General features: G+C 41.9%; 2 protein-coding genes across 4 annotated transcripts in view; one reads left to right on the forward strand and one right to left on the reverse strand.

The window, feature by feature from the left end:
- LOC144696132 (digestive cysteine proteinase 2-like) overlaps nt 1-20,441 on the forward strand; it is a 440,777-nt gene that overhangs the window by 262,015 nt on the left and 158,321 nt on the right. The window lies entirely within an intron of this gene.
- LOC144696131 (tyrosine-protein kinase Fyn-like) overlaps nt 1-20,441 on the reverse strand; it is a 307,951-nt gene that overhangs the window by 245,354 nt on the left and 42,156 nt on the right. For both annotated transcript variants that reach the window (XM_078567468.1, XM_078567466.1), the window contains exon 2: nt 5,463-5,536. The gene's annotated coding sequence lies outside the window, so the exon portion shown is untranslated. The remainder of the gene's footprint in view (nt 1-5,462; nt 5,537-20,441) is intronic.

Genomic DNA, 20,441 nt, shown 5'->3' on the forward strand with positions numbered 1-20,441 from the left:
TAAGTTTTCTTAAGGGCTGGCAGGAGCTGGGGGACTCCTGATCGATGCTGGCTTTGAGTCTAATTTGTTTGAACGTGGCCCAGGTGTCAAAATGGCCCTGGGATTCAGGTCTGATAGCTGGGCGAGCCCGATGCTTTTCATGCCTTTCTCCAGCTAACATTGGGGCTGATCAATTTATGATTCAGAATTCACTCACAAAATGTAGCAACAAAGAAAACATTTAATTGGCAGACAGGGAAACAAATCAGCTGAAACTTGCACATTGTGTGTGCCATGAATGGTATAGCATCGCTCAGCATGAAGAAATGCCTTGTAACCACCCAGAAGTCACATTTTTTTATTCATTCACAGGATGTGGGCTTCGCTGGCTGGGCCAGCATTTATTGCCCATCCCTAGTTGCCCTTGAGAAGGTGGTGGTGAGCTGCCTTCTTGAACCGCTGCAGTCCATGTGGTGTAGGTACACCCACAGTGCTGTTAGGAAGGGAGTTCCAGGAATTTGACCCAGTGACAGTGAAGGAACGGCGATATATTTCCAAGTCAGGATGGTGGGTGACTTGGAGGGGAACTTCCAGGTGGTGGTGTTCCCAACTATCTGCTGCCCTTGTCCTTCTAGATGGTAGAGCTCATGGGTTTGGAAGGTGCTGTTGAAGGAGCCTTGGTGAATTCCTGCAGTGCATCTTGTAGATGGTACACACTGCTGCTACTGTGCATCAGTGGTGCAGGGAATGAATGTTTGTGGATGTGGTGCCAATCAAGCGCACTGCTTGTCCTGGATGGTGCCCATCTTCTCCAGTGTTGTGGGAGCTGCACTCATCCAGGCAAGTGGGGAGTATTCCATCCCACTCCTGACTTGTGCCTTGTAGATGGTGGACAGGCTTTGGGGAGACAGGAGGTGAGTTACTCGTCGCACAATTCCTAGCCTCTGACCTGCATTTGGAGCCACAATATTTATATGGCTAGTCCAGTTCAATTTCTGCTTAATGGTAACCTCCAGGATGTTGATAGTGGGGATTCAATGATGATAATGAAAGGCTTAACATATGAGGAACGTTTGAGGACTCTGGGTTTTTACTCGATGGAGTTTAGAAGGATGAGGGGGGATCTGATTGAAACTTACAGAACACTGAAAGGCCTGGATAGAGTGGACGTGGGGAAGATGTTTCCATTAGTAGGAGAGACTAGGACCCGAGGGCACAGCCTCAGAGTAAAGGGAAGACCTTTTAGAACAGAGATGAGGAGAAACTTCTTTAGCCAGAGAGCGGTGAATCTATGGAATTCATTGCCACAGAAGGCTGTGGAGGCCAGGTCATTGAGTGTATTTGAGACCGAGATAGATAGGTTCTTGATTGGTAAGGGGATCAAAGGTTACGGGGAGAAGGGGGGAGAATGGGGTTGAGAAACTTAATCAGCCATGATTGAATGGCGGAGCAGACTCGATGGGCCGAATGGCCTAATTTCTGCTCCTATGTCTTATGGTCTTATGGTAATGCCATTGAACATCAAGGGGCTATGGTTGGATTCTCTCTTCTTGGAGATGGTCATTGCCTGGCACTTGTGTGGTGCGAATGTTACTTGCCACATATCAGCCCAAGCCTGGATATTGCCCAGATTTTGCTGCATTTGGACATGGACTGCTTCAGTATCTAAGGAGTCATGAATGGTGCTGAACATTGTGCAATCGTCAGCGAACATCCCCACTTCTGACCTTTTGATTGAAGGAAGGTCATTGATGAAGCAACTGAAGATGGTTGGGCTGAGGACACTACCCTGAGGACCTCCTGCAGTGATGTCCTGGAGCTGAGGTGACTGACCAACAAACACAACCATCTTTCTTTGTATTAGGTATGGCCCCAACCAGTGGAGAGTTTTCCCCCTGATTCCCATTGACTCCAGTTTTGCTAGGGCTCCTTGATGCCACACTCGGTCAAATGCTGCCTTGGTGTCAAGGGCAGTCACTCTCACCTCACCTCGGGAGTTCAGCTCTTTTGTCCATGTTTGAACCAAGGCTGTAATGAGGTCAGGAGCTGAGTGGCCCTGGCAGAACCCAAACTGGGCATCAGTGAGCAGCTTATTGCTAAGCAAGTGCCGCTTGATAGCACTGTTGATGACCCCTTCCATTACTTTACTGGTGATTAAGAGTAGACTGATGGGGCGGTAATTGGCCGGGTTGGATTTGTCCTGCTTTTTGTGTACAAGACATACCTGAGCAATTTTCCACATAGCCAGGTAGATGCCAGTGTTGTAGCTGTACTGGAACAGCTTGGCTAGGGGCACGGCAAGTTCTGGAGCACAAGTCTTCAGTACTATTGCTGGAATATTGTCAGGACCCATAGCCTTTGCAGTATCCAGCGCCTTCTGCTGTTTCTTGATATCATGTGGAGTGAATCAAATTGGCTGAAAACTGGCATCTGTGATACTGGGGCCCTCCAGAGGATCATCCACTTGGCACTTCTGGCTGAAGATTATAACAAGATTATCTTTTGCACTGATATGCTGGGCTCCTCTATCATTGAGGATGAGGATATTTGTGAAGCCTCCTCCTCCAGTGAATTGTTTATTTGTCCACCACCATTCTGACTGGATGTGGCAGGACTGCAGAGCTTAGACCTGACCCATTGGTTGTGGGATCGCTTAGCTCTGTCTATCGCTTGCTGCTTATGCTGTTTGGCACGCAAGTTGTCCTGTGTTGTAGCTTCACCAGGTTGATACCTCATTTTTATGTATGCCTAGTGCTGCTCCTGGCATGCCCTCCTGCACTCTTCATTGAACCAGGTTTCATCCCCTGGCTGGATGGTAATGGTAGAGTGGGGGATAGGCCGGGCCATGAGGTTACAGATTGCGTTTGAATATAATTCTCCTGCTGCTGATGCCCAGTCTTGAGTTGCTAGATCTGTACAGTGGTCACTCCTGTCGATACTGTCATGGACAGATGCATCTGCAGCAGGCAGGTTGGTGAGAATGAGGTCAAGTATGTTTCTCCCTCACCACCTGCCACAGACCCAGTCTATTAGCTATGTCATTTAGGACTCAGCCAGCTCAGTTAGTAGTGGTGCTACCGAGCCACTCTTGGTGATGGATATCGAAGTCCCCCATCCAGAGTACATTCTGCACCCCCACCACCCTCAGCGCTTCCTCCAGCTGGTGTTCAACATGGAGGAGCACTGATCCATCAGCTGAGAGAGTACGAGGTAATCAGCAGGAGGTTTCCTTGCCCATGTTTGACCTGATGACATGAGACTTCATGGGGTCCAGACTTGATGTTGAGGACTCCCAGGGCAACTCCCTCCCGACTGTATACCACTGTGCTGCCACCTCTGCTGGGTCTGTCCTGCCGTTGGGACATTATCTGTAAGGTATGATTCCTTGAGGATGACTATGTCAGGCTGTTGCTTTACTGGTCCGTGAGACAGCTCTCCCACTTTTGGCACAAGCCCCCAGGTGTTAACAAGGAGGACTTTGCAGGGTCCACAGTTTCATTCCTTTTGTGACTTTGTAGCAGTTTGTTAACTAACTTAACAACTGAATGGCCATTTCAGAGGGCAGTTAAGAGTCAACCACATTGCTGTGGGTCTGTATGTAGGCCAGACCAGGTAAGGATGATAGATTTCCTTCCCTAAAGGGACATCAGTGAACCAGAAAATCGACAGTGGTTTCAGGGTCAACATTAGACCTTTAATCCCCATTGAATGAAATTCAAATTCAACCATCTGCCGTGCTGGGATTTGAACCTGGGTCTCTGGATTACTAGCTCAGTGACAATACCACTACGCCATCGCCCAAACATGCAGCACACTCTCCATTTCTAAAGGCAGCAGCTACTTATCATTCTCAGACCATAACATCCAAGTTAAAACATTGCTTTATTTATGAGTAATCTAATTAGAGACAAAATTTTCAAAATATTACTGGTATAATTTTTTTTTTTAAATCCATTTAATCAGTCCACAGGAATTTCAAATATTTTCTGTCAAGTTTTTTTTTTGTTTTACTGTTCAATTATGCGCAAGACTTTTGGAAAAACAATCTTTTCTTCGACATCCTGATGAACGTGTGTTTTGAATGAGACAATCCCCACATGGACTTCAAACACCAACAACAGAAACGAAAACAAAGCTGACATTGAATTCTGAACTTGAATAGTGAACCCATGCTGAGAAGCTATGGCAATGCCTTTATCCAAAAGAAGCCCTTAACGTAACATACATTTCTCTTAAGATATTTAACCGTCCATCTTCCTTTCTGACCATTATATCGGTCAATCCAGAGACGCCATCAGTTGGCTTCCTCCATTTTGAGAAATTTCCACACGTCAAGCGCAAATGATTGCGCAACAACAAAGAATCATGGCAGCATCCGCGGAGAGGAACACAGTTAACGTTTCGAGTCCGAGTGAGCCTTCAAACAGTCATTCGGACTCGAAACGTTAACTGTGTTCCTCTCCACCAATGCTGCCAGACCTGCTGAGCTTTTCCAGGTATTTTTGTTTTGGATTTCCAGCATCCGCAGTTTTTTTGCTTTTAACAAAGAACCATGACCTCAATTAGTTTCTGAAACTAAAGGCGGTCAGCTGCATCTTGTGGAAATGGTGGATGTTATTGGGTTCATTTTCCAGGCAACTTTTCTTGGTGGAAACATTGAACTTTATTGACAAGACAGTAGCAGTAGCCTCTAACTCCATAACCAAAGGAGAACTCTCTCCTCGGGGTTCCCTGCGCTGCTAACTCATTGGTTTACACAGATCATGTGATCTTACAACACAGGATTATTCTTAAAGCTACAGTCCTACGTTTATCAAAACTATAATTACTATACTGGATGATTCGGAGCATGTCTGGGTAATGTCTACCCCCCTCCCCAAAAGACAAAAGAAACATTATCCCAGCGACAGGTATGAAAGAAATGTTCCCTATTTATGCAGGATGTAAATCATCAGTATCACAACTGTACTAAAGTGTAAAGACTTGCTTTTTAATTAGCTGAAAATTAATGCTTCAGGTATTTCCTTCTAGTTGTAAGAGTGACTTCACAGCATTAGGCAATAAAGATTGCTTCAAAGATTAAGTCCAGCAATTCACATGCAAGATTCCTCTGAAAAATCAGAACATCCAAATCTGTTTCACATGCAGGAGACTTCAAAACTTGGTCCTTTAAAAATACCAGAGGAAAAACTGTGCAAGGACCGGTGAGGTGTTGATTTTATTATTTTCATGACAAGTTTTCTTTAATAATCCCGAAAGGACAGCTGTTATTACTGGACATTTCCAGATTTCACAACGAACTGCATGCAATAACATGGCATTATTTCAACATCTATTTTATTCACAGCTTCTGCTGATGCTAGTGACAGATATTGAGGAGCGCATCTCCTTATGGCCCCGTCCGTTTATTCTCTAAGCTTAAGCACTGGACCGTGGCATCATCATGAACTGTTAATAGATTTACACCCGAAAGGTTAACTCACCTGTTCTTTCCACAGTTGCCGACTGACCATCGAGTGTTTCCAGCACTTTTGCTTTGATGCAGTTAAGGAGCAAGCTGAAAAGGCAAAGCAATCAACCCAAGAATTAATCCTTCTGCTTGAGACTCCAGTAATATTTCAATCTTTACTTCATAATTAAACCAGATAAAGATTCTCTGAGTACAAGCAGGGGTTGAAATACTGAATTTCCCACTTAAAAGCCCTTCCTAATTCCCACGAACAGTACTAGATTTTTTTTTTCAATTACTAGACAAAATAACTCTAACTCTGTGCAATGCTTTCTTGATTTGTCTGTAATTATATATGCTCCCTGACTCTGCCACGGTGGTTACTAATCCAACTGAAGTGGACAGACATTAAAGGGCCTGATTTTAATACCTGATCAGGAGTCACACGAGTGGGGGCCGAGGCAATATTGTGAATCATTCGGCCCTGGGAGATTTAAACTCCCGGGCCTGATCTGCATAGGCCCGGACTCCCGCCCCAGCCTGGCTGCTGGCTGGTGGGCCCAAGAGGGATCTGGGTGGCAAGTAGGCTGCCTTTGGGAACTGGAATGAATGGACCCCATCACTTACAGCCCTGCAGCAGGACTGCTTTTTGGCTCCCTACAAATGTTGACCTTTCTTTACCACCAGGTTGGCCATTGAGGAAACCACAGCCTCTGGTAAAATCTTGAAGTCTGACCCTTTTGTTAATTCATTCATGGGATGTGGGCGTCGCTGGCTAGGCCAGCATTTATTGCCCATCCCTAATTGTCCTTGGGAAGGTGGTGGTGAGCCACGTACCTAACACAACTGAGTGATTGCTAGGCCATTTCAGAAGACTGTTAAGGGTTAACCACATTGCTGTGGGTCGAGTTACAGAAAGCATGTGTCCGCTAACCCCACCCATCTGTTCAGAAGAACAGATGCAACCCGCGGAGACACAGTAAAATCAATGTGGGTTTATAACAGGAAGCCAAGTTTAAAATCCACCCTTAACTATCAAAATCCTTATACACAGATAAGAAAAGGGACACTAATTAGTAGCTGAACAAACAGTGAACAAATTAAATCAATCAAAAAGCCATTCTCAATGAGAAAACTGCAACACATTCATTGTACTTCCCACCACAGAAGTTTAACATTGATAATAATCCTTTTATTCATTCAGATCATGCTACATCCCTCTCCACCAACTCTAAGCTGTACAATAACTCCAAAATCATTTCCAAACTCTTTTCTGATGAAGAATAGCTCTATTGATTCTCCCACACACAAATCTCAAATGCTAAAATGCTAGATTCAGTTCCCCAGATCTCTGGGCTTTCTAGTTGTTGTGCTAATTCAGCACAGCCTGTGTGAATATGCACTCAGTAGGCATTTATATTTATGTAACAAAGAGTCACTTTACCCATTACTTCCCACCAATTGGTTCCCATGTGCTGGCAGTACCCCAATAGTCTCAGCTACACTGCACATTTTTAGAACTAAGTGGAATTGAGAATACCAGCATGAAGTTTACATCACAAATCGCACCAGTGTAGTAGTAAAACCTCCTGAAACTCAGGTGTGCTGGTGCTTTTGTAACAGACCATTACGATATCATCATCATCAACAATCCAACTGAGCAGCAAACGGTCAGGCAGGCACCACTGTTCTGAGCATAGAAAGTACAAGTGGTGTTTGTTTCTGCATGGAGGCGAATAATATAGATGCATTTAAAGGGAAGCTAGATAAGTGCATGATGGAGAAAGGAGAAGGCTATGCTGACGGGATGAGAAGAAGTAGAGCGGGAGGAGGTTCATGTGGAGCATAGACACTGACACATAACAAGTGGGGCTGAGTGGGGCAGCCTTCTGTGTTGCAAATTCCATGAAACTCTGTGTAACGTAACCTCCTTTAAAAGCCTCAGTGCCCCATTTTGAATGGTTTTCCCATTTTAAAAAAAGTTCGGTGAATGGCTCATGACGTGATGTGGTAAATATCACAAAAACCACCCATTGGCCAGCTCAAGTTTCATGAATTCAGTTTCACGAGCAAAGATATACGGAGTGAGAAACAGGCTGCAGCAGATTGGCACTGGTTATAACCTTTGTCTGATTGTCCTCTCCACCCGGCTGATCCATCGCCATCTGTTTTGCACCCCTACTAATTTTGCTCTTCAAGACAAACTAAGTATGAAGCAATGAGCAAACAGCCTTTGTGACATGGTGTTTGGAACACATGCACAGTCTGTATTTTTCATGACACATTGTTCCATTGAGAACGCCCTCCAAATATTTTAGCTGAAAAAAGAGTTTAAATGATTATCTCTTGCCTTTGATAGTGAGAGGAAATTGGCTTAAACAATTACTTGTATTACCCTTTGGAAATCAGACTACCACTGTAATATCTGTATAAGCGTTGTAATTATTTGGAGAAACCTCAAGTGTTTGCTACTGCCTTATAAGAGTAATGATTTTAGGGGCTTGCACCCTGAAATTGCAATCCAGGATGTTAGAATATGAATGCTTAACCCATTTATCTGAAATTCCTCTGCTCTATTTTCATAGAAACGTTACTGAATATTGGGAGAGAAGAATTGTAAATTAATGTGCTAAGTGTTTGGGTGTTCATACCTTACAGTGTAACTTTAGAATCCTCACTTAGCAGCAATAGAATGGCTGCAGTGTGATGGCTCACATAGTCAAATAGCCTGGCAAAACTCAATGTTGCACATGATGAATAGCCATGTCCTTGAGATAGTGCAGAGTTGGTGCTGCCTGCAAAATGGAACCCCTGCATGAGTCAGTGCCTTTGAGAGAGAATTAGATACTAATAGAAAAATCAAAAGGAAAAGATATAAAATATAAATAAGATCACTGAGCATCACATTTACCAATGCTGTGACCTTGACACTTCAATACTAATTCTGACCAATCACAGGCAAGAACCTGAAGTACACACTGCAGGCAAATTCAATTTACAAAACATTAACATCCTTCAATTTTAAATAGCTCATTGAAAATTATCAAAAACCATGACAATATCTATAGGAACTTTACGTTGTGATATAAATTAATTATTCCTACTCTGTTGTGATTTGAGTCCCTACACCAGAACCTGTACTCAAAGTTTCGGATGACATTTCAGTACAGTATTGAGTTGGTGCCACATTGTCAGAGGTGCTGTCCTTCACAGGAAACACTCCGCGGAGGCCCAGTAGCCAGGTGGAGGTTAAGGATCTCAGCTATTTGCAGAGATACAGGGAACCGGCCTGATCACAGCTTCTCCATCAACCAGTACCAAAGCGATGAAACATTCAACTCGCTGCTGTTTGTGGGATCTTAAAAATGGCTGCATCATCTAAGTGACGGTCACCACACTTCAATAGCAACAACAGCAACTTATATTTATATAGCACACGTAATGTAATGAAAAGTCCCAAGGCACTTCACAGGAGTATTGTAAAACTAAATAAAACACCAAGCCACTTTAGGAGATGTTAGGGCAGATGTCAAAAGCTTAGTCAAAGAAGTAGGTTTTAAGGAGCATCTGAAAGCAGGAAAACCAGGTAAAAAGATGGAGAGGTTTAACAAGGCAATTCCAGAGCTTACCCCCCAGGCAGCTGAAGGCATAGCCACCAATGATGGGGCAGTTAAAATCATGGATGCTCAAAAGGTCAGAATTACATGAGTACAGATATCTCGAAGGGTTGTGGAGCTGGAGAAGATTACAGAGCTAAGGGGCTGGATTTATTGGCGGCAGCATGGCTCCAGAGGTGGGCTGTGGAAAGCTGAGCCAGTCTGTCACAGACGTTTCCTCGAGTCCTGATGCAATTTTGTGCCCACCAGGCAATTAACTTTAAGGGCAATAACCCTGCCTCCAAAAGCTGCTGGCCAATCAGAGGGCTGGCAGCTCTTCATGCCCAGCAGTGCCACTGGGAGCACTTGGGACTGAAGCCAGCCCTGGACCAGCAACGATGGGGGAGGGCAGAGAACTCAGGCAAGCAGGTTCAGGCTACTCCAGGCCCAAGCAGGCAGGCCCAGGTGAGAGGTGTTGTGGGTGCTGCTGGTTATTGGTGAAGGTAGCGTTTTGTTTCCATAGGAACAGCCATTGCTGCCGGAGGACCCTCCGTGAGTCACAGGGTGCCTGATCAGGAGGGTTCTCACCCCCAAGCCTGCTGGAAGGCCACCAGCTTTTACTGAGTGGGCTCCAGTGCCTCTGGCAGAATGCCAGCAGCAGGATGAGGGCCTTAATTGGCCACCCATGGGCTTCAATTGGTCTCTGGGTGGGAAGGCCGACCTTGACCTTCCCCACGCTTGACTGAACCAGAGAGATTCGGGAGGGCAATGGGCACTCCAGCCCCCACCCCACTCCACCCCTGCCTTCACAGACCCCAGCCTGTCCGTCCACTCTCAGGGGCCAGATTAAGTCCCATCCAGGGAGGGACAAGTCCATGGAGGGATTTGAAAACAGGGTAAGAAGTTTAAAATCAAGACTCCGCTTGACTGGAAGCCAATGTAGGTCAATGGGCACAGAGGTGAGGGGTGAGCAGGACATGGTGTAAGTTAGGACGCAGGCAGCAGAGTTTTGGATGACATCAAGCTTATGGAGGGTAGGATGTGGGAGGCACCCAGGAGTGTGTCACAATAGTCAAGTCTAGAAATAACAAAGATATGAATGAGGGTTTCAGCAGCAGATGAGCTGACACAGGGGCAGAGTCGAGCAATATAATAGAGGTGGAAATGGGCGCTCTTGGTGATGGCGCCAAGAAGTTGTCAAAAGCCCATCTTGGGGTGCATGTCACCCCAGAAGTAAATAATGTGTATGAAGTGGGATATTTCTGTGCTCTATAAACGTGCACCTCGACTGTGGTCTGAAGAGACCAGGTTTAAAATGTCAGAACAGTAACAAGATGGTGATGGAAATTATTATCCCATTGATTCATTTTGCCTCACTGGTTAATGGTGTTTATTTTCTCTTCATGGTCGAAAGGCAAAACAAATTTGCTACTGTTTATTTTGAGATTACCACAGGAACTCAGACTGGTGCCTCCTTCGGGCTCGGGGCTGATTTACAATGTCTTCCCCTGATCAGACCAAATGGAACTCTATTCATTGAATCTAAGTCACAGTTACATTTTTAATGGCAGGGAAGAGTAGGCAGAGCAGTCAGCCTTTACACCAAAAATCTAAAAGTGAAATTGAAATCATGTCAGACTGTGCAACCAGAATGCTTTTAAGTGTTCACTCTGTACAGCTGAGGCTATGCTGCAGTGAGTGTGAAGCGGATGAGGTGTTAGCTTAATTCACATGCGTGTGCCAGAATTAGATCCTCCAACTTTACTCATGGAAGATACAATATGGTTTGTATTGATGTGAAAGCCTAGCAACTTCATTTTTTTAAAAATTTGTTCATGGGATGTGTGTGTCGCTGGCTAGGCCAAAATTCATTGCCCATCCCTAATTGCCCTTGAGAAGGTGGTGGTGAGTTGCCTTCTTGAACCACTGCAGTCCATGTGGTGTAGGTACATCCACAGCGCTGTTAAGAGAGGGAGTTCCAGGATTTTGGCCCAGTGACAGTGAAGGAACGGAGATATATTTCCAAGTCAGGGTGGTGAGTGGCTTGGAGGGGAACTTCCAGGTGGTGGTGTTCCCATCTGTCTGCTGCCCTTGTCCTTCTAGATGATAGCAGTCATGGATTTGGGAGGTACCAAGTATGGAGGATAACAGGGTCTCAATTCTCTTTCCATGACCAGACAGTCCAAGATACAGAAACAAAAACAGAATTACCTGGAAAAACTCAGCAGGTCTGGCAGCATCGGCGAAGAAGAAAAGAGTTGACGTTTCGAGTCCTCATGACCCTTCAGCAGAACTGAGTAAAGTTAGGAGAGGGGTGAAATATAAGCTGGTTTAAGGTCGGAGGTGGGGGGGGGGGGGGGGCGCTTATATTAAACCAGCTTATATTTCACCCCTCTCCTAACTTTACTCAGTTCTGCTGAAGGGTCATGAGGGCTCGAAATGTCAACTCTTTTCTTCTCCACCGATGCTGCCAGACCTGCTGAATTTTTCCAGGTAATTCTGTTTTTGTTTTGGATTTCCAGCATCCGCAGTAGTTTTTTGTTTTTATCAGTCCAAGATACTGTAGCTTAAACTGTCTTAATCAATATTGCTCTGCACATGACCAAGAGGAACTGCTTCTGCAAAGAGGCTCTTCTGAGAATTTTACTCCATGCAGTGATGATTCCATCTCACAAAAGATTGTGCTCAGCTGAGCCATTCAATGGCCGAGGCTTGAAGTCCTGTCCTCTGTGAGTCTGTGTACTGTTACAGCTGGCAGCCATCACCCTCCTTTAATTGCAATTGCTCTGAAGTTGTGATACGCTGTCATATACCATTACTTCATGATGTATTTGTGCAATAGACAAAAAGCAGAGTACACTGTGCTCCTAAAGTATAATAATTTTCATAATATTTTTCTGGTTTATTGTAAAGTAGGTTTATGGGTGTGAGTATAGTTGGTTTTATTTGTGTGATTTAATTTCATTTGGAGTCAGGTAGGCTGCAAGCTTGGAATTATCAAAAGAAGCTAGGTGTAGTAATGTGCTTGAAATGCTAATAAGTAAACATGGATGCTGGTTTAGCATGTAAAGTGTGAAGGGAATTTGCATTTTTAGATAAATGAAGGGTTTGTTTGGATTTTAAAAAGTGTACAAGTAGTCAGATAAGCTATGCTAAGGAGTGTGTTTATTTTTCCCCAAAGATTACTGACAATATTGGCAACATGAAAGTTTTAATATTATGGAAAAAGTACCGTTCCAAAGACATATGGAGCAATAGCATTTACATATTAAAGAGAGAGAAACATATAAAGGAGAATGAAAGGCTGTGAGGCAAGAACCATGTAAGATCTAACAGGAGTGTGTGAAATAGCCTTCAGGAAGCCTCCAGCCATTTGTGCATAAGTCAGCTGTATCCAGTAGCTGAAGTGGGAGAAGCCATTTGGAATTCCACTGTCAAGTATGTATTGTGTTAACTTGCTGGTTTTGTTTTTAAATCTAAAATCTAATTTGGACTGTTGCTTTAAAGGGGGTGTGGAACTGGGAGTCAGGTCAGTTAGGAATTTTAGGAGTTGTTATAGTATTAAGTAATTGTAGTTTTATGTATGTGCTTGAAATCTTGTTTTTGTTAATAAATATTTTAACTTAATCTTTAAAATCTCTAAAGGTCTTAGCGGACTCATTACATCTGAATTCAGCGCACACATCTTCTCACAATAAATACAAATTGCAGAACTGTTGTGATATTGCGAGCAAGTTTCGCTTGTGGATTTGGTCTGCCTGGCACATATCATCTGCCACTGTCATAACAACAGTGCTAGGTGATAGTGTTGGTTTGCGGGTGTCCTGGAACTAATTCAGATAAAGGTGACTACAAATGTCTCACAGACTCACAAGCGTAGGTTTTCTGATTGGGCCTAAGCAAAATTAGAGGTGGCTTGGTGAGAGAACCTAATGTACGGTGCATTGACCTCATAGTTTTTAAAAAGCTTCATTTTAATACTGCTGCCAAGCAAGCACCAGGTATGGAAGACACCTGCGATTTGGAGCTTAGCTGGGTGGGGAAATCAACTTTACTGCAGGAGTTAAAATCCACAAACAGCACGAGAAGGCAAACATTGTGGTGTGGAATTGTGAATTCTACCAAGCTCACAACAAACATCAATATGTCTGTTGTCATGAAACTATAATATTTTTCATAATATCGTTGTAGGGTTATGAGTGTGAGTGTGGATGGTTCTATCTGTGTGACTGATTTAATTAAATTAGAGTCAGATAGACTGCAAGGTTGAAATTATCAAAAGAGTTAGGTGTAAAGCAGACTTTTGAAATGGAGATGGACAAGTGAGGATGAGCATTCCAAAGATAAGGTGTGAATGAAATTTGCATTTTTAGATAAGTGAAGGAGTTGTTTGATTTTCAAAAGGATGGTAGGGTGTCTACAACTAACAAGGTAAATAGGGCGAGGTTATGATGTTTATTTTTCCCCAAAAGGAAAGAGGCCATATTGACAACATGAAAGGTTTTTATATTATGGGCAAAGTAGTTTTCCGAAGACATGTAGAACAATGGGATTTTATACATCAAAAAGAGAGAGAAACACATGTAAAATGGATGGAAGGTTATGTGGAGTGTGGCTGTGTAACATCTTGAAAGGTACACCATGCAAAGCAGCCTTGGGGAAAAGCCTCTAGCCACTTTTGCAGAAGTCTGCTGTGTCCAGTAACTAAAAATGTATTAAATGCCTTTGGAATTCCACTGTCAAGTAGGTGCTGTGGTAACCTTGCTGGATTGCTTATTTAAATTTAAAATCTATTTCGGCCTGTTGCCTTAAAAGGAGTGTGTAGCTGGGAGTCAGGTTAATTAGGAAATTTTGGGATTTGTTGTAATATCAAGTAACTGTAATCTTTTGTCTGTGTTTGAATTCTCTTCTTTTGTTAATAAATGTTTTAATTTAATTTTTCAAATCGCTAATGGTGTTAGTGGACTCATTACTTCTGAATTCAGTGCACAAATCTTCTCGTTATAAATACAAATTGCAAAACCGTTGTGATAGGGTGGCCAAGTTTCCCTTGTGGATTTGGTCCACCTGGCACACATCACCTGGGGGCTCTGTGCGGGATTTTTGAAATTCCTTGATTGGCTGGAAGTTGGTGAATCTTAAGGATACGAGTGCGAGAAGTACATTGAACTAAGGAGTTGGTGCAAGGGATTTTAAAGAGGTGAGACTGCAAAAATGGCTTTATCTATAGATAAGACTTTTCTGGGAGTCAAAGATATAACTCTGATTGGTTTACAAAAAGTAAAAGGTAAGTTAACTGGATTGGCAGATAAGTTGCAGTTAAGTTTAAGCATGGGGGCAAAGAAAGCAGATATTATTGAAGCAATAGCACAGCATTTGAAATTGGGAGGGATACTAGAGACACCAGGTTCTTTATGGGGTAAGTCAGGTGAATGAGCTAAGATCCAGTTGCAAATGAAGCAGTTTGAACATGAAAAGGAACTGAAAAAATGTTGAGCTGGGGGTGAAAGAAAAGGAACAAGTAAAAGAGAGAGCATTTCACAGGGAAATGGAAATGAGAAAATGTGATCTTCAGAGGGAGACATTAGCAACGGTAGAAAGGTAGAAGGAAAGAGAAAGGAAATATCAGCTTAAAAAGCTGGAGGTTAAAAAAGAAATCTCAGAGGTTGAGGGAGGTTCTGAGGATGAAATGACCACTTCCAATCTAAATCCCAGTGGGGAGATGTTTAAATTTGTGCAGGCTCTTCCAAAGTTTGAGGAGAGGAATGTAGCGGTGTTTTTTATTTTGTTTGAGAAGATAGTCAAGCAGATGAAATGGCCACAAGAAATCTGGACATTGCTTTTACAGTCTAGATTGGTAGGTAGAGCTCATGAGGTTTATGCTTCACTTTCAGAAGAAGTGTTGATGGATTATGAGGAAATAAAAAAGGCTAGTTTGAATGCACATGGGTTAGTTCCTGAGGTGTACAAGCAGAAATTTAAAAATATAAGGAAACAGCCTAGTCAGACTTATATTGAGTTTGAGAGAGTAAAACAAAGTAATTTTGACCAGTGGATACGGGCATTAAAAGGTAGAGGCAACATATGTAGCTCTTAGAGAAGTAATTCTTTTGGAAGAATTTAAAGATTCAATTCCTTTGGTAGTGAGAACTCATGTGGAAGAACAGAGGGTTAAAACGGTAAGACAAGCAGCAGAAACAGCTGATGATTATGAGGTAGTTCATAGATCTAAACCTTTTTTGCCGTCACTCTTTTAAATCAGAGAAGGATAGAAAGTGGGAAGATGAAAGGTAGGTAGTTAGTTAAGGAAAAGAAGGAGTAGTTGGAAATTTTCAGGAAGTTTCTCTTCAGACCAAAAAGGAAGATGTGAGGGTAGAAGTGACACTTGGAAATGGAGCTGTTTTCATTGTAACAAGGTGGGGCAGACAAAGTCAATGTGTTGGAGGTTACAGGGAAAACCCATTGCAGTAATTGTAACACAGACAAGTTCTGGAAATAAGAATACTTGGGTTCGGAGATCCAGACACTGGAAAAACTAGCCGTTTGTGTACAGGTGAAGTAGGAAAAATCAGTGATAGGTAGAGAAGTAGGAATGTGTTCACAATTTACCCAAGGGAGTGCTGAAGGGCAGGTTACAGAAATGTTTAAAGATTTTGTATGTGAAGGGAAAGTCTTTCCACGTATACAGAGTGGAACAGGCAAAGATATTAAAATTTAAAAGACACAGGGGCTTATTGTTATGGGATAGTGATATTTGTTGTCCAGAGGGAGTATTGCAGGAAAAAGTGATAATAAGTGGGGTTCATGGAAATGCGAAACCTATTCCATAGTGGAAGATAAATTTGAAGAGTAAATGGAAAACAGGTGAGGTAGGAGTAGTGGAAAAATTGTCCATTGCAGGAGTTCAATTTATTTTAGGTAATGTTATAGCTGGGCCACAGGTGTTGGTGATGCCTACTGTAGTCGAACAACCTGTGGAGGTGCATTCAACAGAGGTGTTGCAGAAAGAGCATCCTGGACTGTTTCCAGATTGTGTAGTAATAAGATCACAAACTCACAGGTTAAAACAGGAAGAGGAGTAATTTAAAAGACAGAAGAAAGATGCTAATATTCAATTAGCTGGATCTGTCATTGAAAAGATAGTGCAAGAAGAAAAGGTTGAAGAGAATGAAGTGGAAGCATTTAGTTCAGTTAAATTGGTAGAATTGCAGCAGAAGGATCCACGAATAAAGCAGTTATATCAGACTGCTTTTTAAAAAATTAATTCAAGGGATGTAGGCCAGCATTTATTGCCCAACCCTAATTGCCCTTGAGAAGGTGGTGGTGAGCTACCTTCTTGAACTGCTGCAGTCCAACTTATTCAGAAGCAGGGGCAGAATATATTCCAGCCTGTTATCGCCTTAAAGGGAATATGTTAATGAGGAATTGGAGAACATCTCATGTTTCAGCAGATGAGGAATGGATGGTAGTGCATCAGGTAGTTATACCATCTGGATACAGAAATTAAATATTGAGAGTGGCTCATGATATTCCAATAACGGGGAATTTAGGAATTAGGAAAATACAGGCAAAGATACAAAAATATTTTTATTGGCCTAGGCTGCATAAAGATGTAGTTAAATTCTGTAACTCATGTCATATATGTCAGGTGACAGGAAAACCTCAAGCAGTGATTAAACCAGCACCTTTAATTCCAATTCAAGCATTTGAGGAACCTTTTACCAGGGTCCTGATTAATTGTGTAGGGCCCCTTCCTAAGACTAAAAATAGAAATCAGTGCTTGCTGACAATTATGAATGTGTCTACAAGGTTTCTGGAAGTGATACCTTTACAAAATACAATGCAATATTACAGCAAAGAGAATTGTGGAAGAGTTGACTAAATTTTTTATGACATATGGCTACCGAAAGAAATACAGTCGGATCAAGATTCAAATTTCACGTCAAAACTGTTTAAGGAAGTAATGAGCAGCCTGGGGATAAAACAGTTTAAGTCATCAGCTTATCATCCTGAATCACACAGTGCTTCGGAAGGATGGCATCAAACTTTGCAAACTATGATGAGGGTTTATTGTCAAGCCTATCTGCAGGATTATGATCAAGGAATTCCATTCTTGTTATTTGCTATTAGAGACACTCCTAATGAATCAACGGGATTTAACAAAACAAAGAACAAAGAAAAGTGCAGCACAGGAACAGGCCCTTCGGCCCTCCAAGCCTGCACCGATCATATTGCCCGTCAACTAAAATATTTTGCACTTCCGGGGTCCGTGTCCCCCTATTCCCATCCTATTCATGTATTTGTCAAGCTGCCACTTAATCCTTTTGAATTAGTCTATGGTCATGAGGTACGGAGGCCACTGAAGTTGATGCAGGAGAAACGAGTGCATCAAGGTTTGGAAACTACCCTTTTGGATTATGTGATAAACTTCAGAGAAAGATTAAACATAGCATGTGAGTTAGCTAAGGAACATTTAAAGATATCACAGCAGGTGATGAAGGCAAAGGCAGATAATTCATAGTTTTGTTGCTGGGGGGAAAGTGTTAGTTTATTGCCAGTATTGGGTGAACCATTACAGGCAAGGTTTAGTGCACCTTACAGAATTGAAAAGAAGCTGAGTGAAGTAAATTATTTAGTAAATACTCCAGATAGAAGAAAGAAGCAGAGGGTGTGTCAGTAAATATGCTCAAAAAGTACTTTTACAGGGAAGATAACCAAAATGAGGTATTAGTGATAGTGGATAAAGAGAAAGGGGTAGGAATGAAAGATTCTGATATTGATTTTCCTCTAATCAAACTGGACAATGAGGGGGTACTTAAGAATTTAAATGTAATATTGAGTTACCTTCCAGACAAGCGTCAAAGCGATTTGGAGAAGCTATTGCAGCCACACAAAGCTATTGGTGGGAATACACTGGGGAGAAAAAAATTAGCTATACATGATGTAGATGTGAGTGATTCAGTTTCAATAAGGCAACATCCTTATAGATTCAATCCAGCAAAATTGTCACAGGTATCGAAAGAAATCGGGTGCATGCTTCAAAATGTCATCATTGAGTCTAGTTGCAATAACTGAAGTTCGCCTATTATGATAGTACCAAAACCGGATGGAACACAAAGACTGTGTGGATTATTGAAAAGTAGACACAATGACAAAAGTGGAGTCATATCTTATTCCATGGTTGGAAGATTGCATTGAGAAAGTGGGACAATCAAAGCTGATCACAAAGGTTGACTTGCTGAGAGGATATTGGCAAGTGCTATTGTTGGATAGAGCAAAAGAGATCATTTTTTGTGATGCCAGATGGACGATATCAGTTTAAATGTCATTTGGTATGAAGAATGCACCAGCAACATTTCAAAGATGCCAAAAATGTAATTGCAGGACCAAGCAATTGTGCTGTTTATATTGATGATTTGGTAGTTTTCAGTCAAATGTGGGAGGAGCATTTACAACATCTGAATGAACTGTTTGATCGACTGCAAGAAGCTAATTTGGTGGTGAACTTAGCTAAGAGCAAATTTGCAAAAGCGCAAATTACTTATCTAGGCCATGCCATTGGACATGGTAAGGTGGCTCCGAGAAATGTGGAAGTAAAAGCCATCATGAAGTTCCCTGTGCCTACAACAAAACCAGAAGTTTTGAGGTTTCTGGACATGAGCGGGTTTTACTGAAAGTTTGTATCAAATTTTAGCAGTGTGTTTGCTCCATTGACTAAACTACTAAAAAAGAATAGGACTGTCAGAAGGCATTTGACTGTTTGGAAACTGTACTGACTACGACACCAGTGTTGACAGTATCTAATTATGCCAAGCAGTTTAAGTTGGCAGTGAATGCAAGTGATTTGGGTATTGGTGCTGTATTGTTACAAGAAGATGAAACTGGAATTGAGAAGCTGATAAGATATTTTTCACAGAAGCTGGCTGTACATTAGAGAAGAAATTCAACCTTCGAAAAGAAGACTCTAGGTGTTAGAATTGCAGCGTTTTGAGGTTTACGTTGCTAGCAATTCTTCAGAAACAATTGTTTATACAGACCACAATCCTTTAAAATTTATGGACAAATTTTGAGACAAGTGCAAGACTATTCAGATGCAGTTTATTACTGCAGCCATTTAATTTACAGATTATACATGTAGCTGGATGAGAAAATCTAATTGCAGATGCCTTGTCAAGAGTTTAAAGCTCAAAAGGACATTAGACAGTTAAAACCTGGACACTGGACTGAAATGAACTCTGTTGATACAAAGGATTTGTATATATTGTTATGGTAATGCTTGCACCTGGTAGTGTAATAGTTTGTGTATATAGATAAGTGTAGTAATTAAAGTTACATGGGTTGAGAAAATGAAGCCGTCTTTTAAAATTATGATGGTTCATTTTTCCATAAGGATGGAGGTGTCACAAAACTATATAATATTTTTTATAACATTATTGTAGGCTTATGGGTGCGAGCGTGGATGGTTCTTTCTATGTGACTGATTTAACTAAATAAGAGTCAGACTGCAAGAGAGTTAGGTGTAATGCAGACTTTTGAAATGGAGATGGACAAGCGAGGATGAGCATTCCACAGATAAGGTGTGAATGAAATTTGCATTTCTAGATTAAGTGAAGGGATTGTTTGGTTTTCAAAGGGATGGTAGGATGTTTACAACTGACAAGGTAAATATGGCAAGGTTATTATTATGTTTATTTTTTCCCAAAAGGAAAGAGGTCATATTGACAGCATAAAAGATTCTTACATTATGGGAAAAGTAAATTTCCGACAATGTAGAAAAATGGAATTTTATGTATTGAAGACAGAGAAACATATATAAAGAAGGATGGAAGGTTATGTGGGGTGTGGCCGTGTAACATCTTGAAAGGTACGCTGTGTAAAGTAGCCTTGGGGCAAAGCCTTTAGCCTCTTTTGCAGAAGTCTGTTGTGTTCAGTAACTAAAAATGTGTTAAAAGCCTTTGGAATTCCACTGTTGAATGGGTGTTATGGTAACCTTGTTGGACTGCTTATTTAAATTTGAAATCTATTTTGGACTGTTGCCTTAAATGGGATGTGTAGTTGAGAGTCAGGTCAATTAGGAATTTTGGGATTTGTTGTAATATCAAGTAACTGTAATCTTATGTCTGTGTTTGAATTCTTTTCTTTTGTTAACAAATGTTTTAATTTAATTTTTCAAATCTCTAAATGGTGTTCGTGGACTCGTTACTTCTGAATTCAATGCTCAAATCTTCTTTTAATAAATACAAATTGCAAAACCATTGTGATAGCGTGGCCAAGTTTCCCTTGTGGATCTGGTCTGCTTGGCACACATCACCTGCCACATCATAACACTGTAAAGACTGCGGGAAGCCAGATGAAGTCCCTCCTAGACAGACCATAGATACTCTTGCAGAGGCCATGAGACAAAAGACAGCAGGCTC

The sequence above is a fragment of the Cetorhinus maximus genome, chromosome 21, assembly GCF_964194155.1.
Source record: "Cetorhinus maximus chromosome 21, sCetMax3.hap1.1, whole genome shotgun sequence".
NCBI lineage: Eukaryota > Metazoa > Chordata > Chondrichthyes > Lamniformes > Cetorhinidae > Cetorhinus > Cetorhinus maximus.